The 6283-nt window shown below is 41.6% G+C and overlaps 1 non-coding gene across 1 annotated transcript; it reads right to left on the minus strand.

Moving 5' to 3' along the window:
* Nucleotides 1-5278: 5278 nt before the first annotated feature.
* On the minus strand, nt 5279-5407 carry LOC115029795. The gene has a single exon (XR_003835358.1). It is a non-coding gene; the product is annotated as a small nucleolar RNA SNORA17 (small nucleolar RNA).
* Between the last annotated feature and the right edge of the window lie 876 nt (nt 5408-6283).

Consider the following 6283-nt stretch of genomic DNA (forward strand, 5'->3'; position numbering starts at 1 on the left):
GTAATTTAAAGGTAATATCAACTTATACATTAGTACACACCATGTTTGTCTTTCTGGGTCTGGGTTACCTCACTCAGAATGACTTTTCTTGTTCCATCCGTTTGCCTACAAATTACATGATGTCTTTGTGTGGGTTTTTTTGTTTGTTTTGTTTTGTTTTGTTTTGTATTTATTTATTTATTTATTTATTTATTTATTTATTTATTTATTTTTGGTTTTCGAGACAGGGTTTCTCTGGGTAGCCTTGGCTGTCCTGGAACTCACTCTGTAGACCAGGCTGGCCTCAAACTCAGAAATTCGCCTGCCTCTGCCTCCCAAGTGCTGGGATTAAAGGCGTGTGCCACCACGCCCGGCTCGATGTCTTTGTTTTTAATAGCTAGTAATACTCCCTAGTATAAATGAACCACAATTTCTTTATCCATTCTTCAGTTGAGGGACATATAGTTTGCTTCTAGTTTCCAGCTATTAGGAATAATGTGGCTATGAACATGGTTGAGCAAGTGTCTTCGTGGTATACTGGAGATTATTATGGGTATATGCCCAGGAATGGTATAGCTGAGTCTTGAGGTAGACCTATTCTAAATTTTCTAAGAAATCTTCTAATTGATTTCCAAAGTGGTTTTACAAGTTTGCAATTTTACTACCAATGGAGGATTGTTCTCCTTGTTCTACATCTTTGCCAGCATGAGCTGTTGTTTGAGGGTTTTTTAAATTTATTTTAGTATAAGATGAAATCTCAGAGTCATTTGATTTGCATTTGATGACTATGAATATTGAGTATTTTTAAGCACTTCTCAGCCATTAGACATTCCTATGTCTAGAATTCCTATTTGATCTGAACCCTATTTTTAATTTAATTTTATTTGTAATTCATTTTTTATACTCCATATTCCATTCCCCACCCCTCCCTTGCCAGCCTCCAACTGCCCCACATCCCATACCTCTTCCCTACCCCACCCCATCTCCTCTTAGATGCCCCCACCCTCCACACCATCTAACCTCTAAACTCCCTGGGGCCTCCAGTCTCTTGAGAGTTAGATGCATTATCTCTGAATGAACATAGACCTGGAAATCCTCTACTGTAAGATGGCTAAGACAAAAACCTTAGGTGACAACACATGTTGGAAAGGATGTAGAGAAAGAGGAATACTCCTCTATTGCTGGTGGGATTGCAAACTAGCACAACCACTCTGGAAATCAATCTGAAAGTTCTTCAGAAAATTGGAAATAGATCTACCTAAAGAACCAGCTATACCACTCTTAGGAATATACCCAATAGATGGCCCACCATGCCACAGGCGCACATGTTCCACTATGTTTATAGTAGCCTTATTTGTGATAGCCAGAAGCTGGAAAAAACCTAGATGCCCCACAACAGAAGAATGAATACAGAAAATGTGGTTCATTTACACAATGAAACACTACTCAGCTGTTAAGAACGAGGACATCCTGACTTTTGCAGGCAAATGGGTGGAACTAAAAAATATCATCCTGAGTGAGGTAACTCAGACTCAAAAGGGCATGCAAGATATGTACTCACTAATCAGTGAATATTAGAAAAAAAAAACAAAAACAAAAACAAAAAAAAAACATATGGAATACACAAGATACAGTCCACAGAATTCAAAAGGCTCAACAAGCTGAAGTGCCCAAGTGAGGATGCCTCAGTCCCACTTGGGAGAGAGAAGAAAGCAATCATATGTCGTCAGAGAGGGAGGGATACAGAGGGAAAGATCTGGGGGGGTTGCTGATCTGGTATTGGGTGAAGGAAAAAGACTGAAGCCTGAGGGCCAGCAGAAAGAATGTAAACAGGAGATAGGAGGTTGAGGGAGACCCTCCAGAATGCACCAAAGACCTGGGAGATGAGAGACTGCTAGGACTCAAAGTGAGGGACCTCAGATGAAATGCCCGTGAGTAAAGAGAGGGAACTTATAGAGCCTAGCTCCAGCAGGAAGACAGGACATCAAGTGAGAGATGGGGTTGCTATCCCACAGTCACACCTCTTAACCCCATTTTTTAATTGGGTTATTTTGTTTGCTGATATCTAGTTTCTTGTGTTCTTTATAAATTTTTTATGTCAGCCCTCTGTCAGATGTAGAGTTGATGAAAATATTTTCCCATTCTGTAGACTGCCATTTTGTCCCTGTGGTAGAGTCTTCTGCCTTATAGAAGTTCTTCTGTAACATGAGGACCCACTTTTTAATTATTGATCTTAGTGCCTGAGCTGTTGGTGTTCTGTTCAGGAAGTTGTCTCCTATGGCAATGAGTTGAAGACTATTCCCCCATTTTCTCTTCTATCAGATCTAGTGTATCTGGTTTTATGTTGAGATCCTTGATCCACTTGGAATTCAATTTGGGCAGCATGATAGATATGGATCTATTTGCATTTTCCTACATGCAGAAATTCAGTTAGACCAGCATCATTTTTAATGGTTTATAACTTTCTTTTTTCCCACTGTATAGTGTTAGCTGCTTCTCTGTCAAAAATCAAGTTTTCAAAGGTATGTGGATTTATTTCTTATTCTTTTATCTGGTTCTATTGGTCAATCTGTTTTAATGCCAGCTCCATGTTTGCTTGTTTGTTTTTAACGATTGGTAAAAATAGTAGATCTTGAAATCACGGATGGTGATAACTCCATTTTAGTGTGCAGAAATATTCTGATTTTTTGTTTTTTTTGCTTTTCCATATGAAGTTAAGTATTATTTTTCTGGTCTGTAAAGAATTGTGTTGTAATTTTGACGGTAATTGCATTGAATCTGTAGATTGCTTTTGGTAGAATGGCCATTTTTACTATGTTAATCCTACAGATCTGTGAGCATCTGAGATTGTTGCATCTTCTGATATCTTCTTCAATCTTCAATTTCTTTCTTTAAAGATTTGAAGTTCTTGTCATACAAGTCTTTTACTTACTTGGTTAGAGTTACAGTAAGATATTTTATATTTTTTGTGGCTATCGTGAAGGGTGGTGTTTGCCCCCATTTCTTTTTCTTTTTTTTTTTAACTTTTTATTTTTTTATTGACTCCTTGTAAATTTCATACCATGCACTCAAATCTCATACATCCCTTCATACCCACCTTTGCAACCTCCCTCAGAACAGAAGGAAAATCATCTTGTGTGGAAGCTGTACTGTGTCGCAGTGTGTTCCACAGTATGCCCTTTTGTCCATACTTCTTTTCTTGCAAATGTTGATTGCGATGATGCTTTTCCTCTGGTATGGGGGCCTCTGGTTTCTACTAGTCTATCAATGCTGGCATCACACAGTAAGTCCTCATAGATATCCTGTTGTTGTCATGTCTTGGAGATCCTATAGTTTTGGATTTCTAGCACCAACTTCATGGACTCTGGCCATTCATCAATGATATAGACTTTGGGGTGGACCAATTCAAATCCCTGGAACTGGGTCTGCGAGATATCTGAGCTGGACAGCCTAATAGCTCTCCCTCTCATGCCCTCAGAGCCAGCCCTCCTGCAATGCCCCTTGCTACCAGAGCCAGCTCTATCCTGTTGTCTAGGTGAGATACAAGGACCCGTCTTCTGAGTATTACAACTGATGAAGGACATAGCCAGTTCTTCCATTCTCATGACCCTTCGGACATATCTCCTGAATGCAATAGATGGTAGTGGATAGGGAGGAGAGGAGGACATCTTTCCCTCACCAGCTCCACTGTATAACAGACATAAGGCAGGTCTGGCTCTCCTACATTCATGCCTTCTGGAGGGGCTCACCTACATCTCCCATATTCAGGACTAACTATACTGTGCTACCCAGGTAAACTACACAATGCTGAGTGCAGCAACAGGGGAGAAGAGAGACAGCATTCTTGTTCTGATGACCTTGGGAAAACCTCTCCTTCCTGCCAGAGGTGGCAAGACATTGGGGATTGGACTGGGAATCACTCCCTTGTCCATGTCACCAGATGACAGACAAGTGGTAGGGCTAGCTTTCTCATACTCATACCTACAGGGCAGGATTGTCCCTTGCCCCGACTACCAGGGTGAGCTTTACTCTACTATCCGGGTGAGGTGCAGGGCCAGTTCTCCTGAGTGCTACAGTTGGTGAGGGGCAAGAACTGATCCCCTGTTCTCATGACTCCAGGCCCAGGTATCCTACCTGCTGCAGATACTGAAGGGCAAGGGGAAGGATGATATCTCTCCTTTATCCAGGACACTCCAAGGGAGATGAGTGGTTATGTCAGCTCTCCCATGCTCATACCCCAAGTGTCCCACCTGCAACTTCTGCAATAGTTGGGGCCAGCTTCCCCAGTACTGCAGCTGGCTAGGGGTGGAGTCAGCTCTCCTGTTCTTGTTCCTCCAGAGCTTGTTCTCCCTCCCATGATGCCCTTGTGAGGGTAGGGCCAATTCTGCATATCCCTCAGACATGATCATGTCTCTGAGCAAAAACCCAGACCAACGATATCCACCTGGCCTTTGTAGTAACAGATCCTTACTACTGCAGGGCCACAAACCTGGCCCCCATGGCAGCACAAGACATCACCTCTCCATGGACCTAGTTGGCATCACCAGCTGCTACTCAAGCTAGACTGTTCCTCACTACCCTTGAGTTTCCAGCTCTGCTTCTCTTCATATCCTTCTGTTTCTCTTTCTCTTCCATTTCTCTACCAATACTTGTTCCTCTTAGTGACCCAAGTGCTCTGTCTGAGGTCATCTCAGAAGTGAGTGGTCTCAGGAGTGTTATGCCCTGCTCATGCATTATGTGCCTGCAAGGCACTGGACTGGAGGTGTTATGCCCAGTTCATGAGACTCCCAAGAGACCATCAGGGACCACAACTTCAATGCAAGCTCATGAGAGTCTTTATTCAAGCTCAAGCGTGGGCTACAAACCTTCTTGATGGAACAGGAAGGAGAGTGATCCCCAGGTCTAGGTGAAGTAGTTTTATAAAGGAAAAAAAAAAAACTGCAGGTGGGAGTTTCTAAACCTTGGTATCATATGAGAGGTTAAAGGAATGTTGGTCTCTTTCCCAGACCCCAAGGATGGGGGCCATATCACTTCAAGGACAGCAGATAGTAGCTTTCTAGACAGTAGCTTTCTCCAAGGACAGCAGCTTTAAAATAGAGTTTGGAGGACAAGATGAAATCTGTCCTGATGTTTTTGTGTCTTTTCATTGGTCATGTCTCTCTAAGGGCAAGTTAACTTAGAATGGAGTCCTAAGAACAAAACAGAGTTTATTCTGCTACCTCAGTCATTCCAATGGTTATGTCAGACCAGCTCCCTTGTCTGGGCCTCCTGATGTCAGACTAGTGTCCCTTTTCAGTGATATGCTTGGCTACGAATCCTTCCAAATGTTCATAGATTAGAGCACTGAGCATAGGCATAGCCTCTTTCTTCTCGGTCACCTACTGATCAGTACAGGTGATAAGCAGCCACACTTGCCTCTAGGGGCAGGTCCTTAATTTCTTTCTCAGACTCTTTAACATTTGTATATAGGAAGGCTACTTATTTTTTTAATTATATTTTATATCTTGTCACTTTGCTGAAGGTGTGTATCAGCTGGTAGCCATTTTGGGGTTACTTATTTATACCATCATATCATCTCTGAATAGTGATACTTTCCTTTCCAATTTGTATCTCCTTGATCTCCTTTAGATGTCTTCTTGCTCTAGATAAAACTTCAAGTATTATGCTGAATAGCTATGGAGAGAGTGGACAGCCTTGTCTTGTCCTTGATATATTTATGGGAATTGGTTTAAGTTTCTCCCCATTTAATTTAATGTTGGCTATTGGCTTGCTGAATATGGGTTGGCTTACAGTTTCAGAGGTTTAGTCCATTATCACCATGATGGGAAGCATGGCAGTGCACAGGCAGTCTTGGTGGTAGAGAAGGACCTGAAAGCTCTCCATCTTAATCTGCAGACAGCAGGAGACTACCACAGTGACCACATGACACACTTCCTCTAGCAAGGACATACCTACTCCAACATTGCTACACCTCTTATAGTCCCACTCCCTATGAAGCATGCATTCACACAGATAAATCTATGGGAGGGGCAGTCTATTTAAACAACTACATGGCCCAACAAAGTAAAAGTCATAGGAAACTCCTGAAGAAATACATTCTTTTCTGGTTAATATGAATTTTCTTGTTCTGTGATCTTTAAATTGTCATTTATTTAGAATTAATTAATTTAAAAAAATTTTTTTTGGAGATTATCTTTTATGAGTATCATATTTACATCATTTCAACCTATCCCTCTCTGGCCCCCAACTCCTCCTGTTTTCTTCCTCCCATTCGAATTTATGACTGCCTTTTCTATGATGATTA

This window comes from Mus caroli, chromosome 17 (assembly GCF_900094665.2).
Source record: "Mus caroli chromosome 17, CAROLI_EIJ_v1.1, whole genome shotgun sequence".
NCBI lineage: Eukaryota > Metazoa > Chordata > Mammalia > Rodentia > Muridae > Mus > Mus caroli.